Genomic DNA, 418 nt, shown 5'->3' with positions numbered 1-418 from the left:
GAAAATAATTTTGAAATTTTAGAAGAAAAGTTGCAGATTCCTGGTGTGGATATAAACACGAATCAAACAAGGCAATTTCCCATCCAAGAACTCAAAGTAAATTTACAAATGAACAAATACTTCTGTAGATTTATGGGTTAACTGACTCTCTGTTGGTATTTGTTACTATTGTGTTTTATCTATGCATAGTAATGTGTGCCTATAATTCCAGTACTCAAGAGTAGAGATAGAAGGATCACATTAAGTTCAAGATCAGCCTAGACTATGTAATGAGAACCTGTGTAAAAAAAAAAAAGTTTTCGTAGGTAATAAAATTAGTATAACACTGTTCAATTATACTCCACTCCCTATATGGTTATTGTTAGGTATATAACAGTAACTAAGAAATACCACTTATGAGGCTGGAAAAGTGTCTCCG

This window comes from Arvicola amphibius, chromosome 2 (genome assembly GCF_903992535.2).
Source record: "Arvicola amphibius chromosome 2, mArvAmp1.2, whole genome shotgun sequence".
NCBI lineage: Eukaryota > Metazoa > Chordata > Mammalia > Rodentia > Cricetidae > Arvicola > Arvicola amphibius.
The sequence above is the reverse complement of the archived record's forward strand: the minus strand, read 5'-3'. Positions refer to the sequence as shown.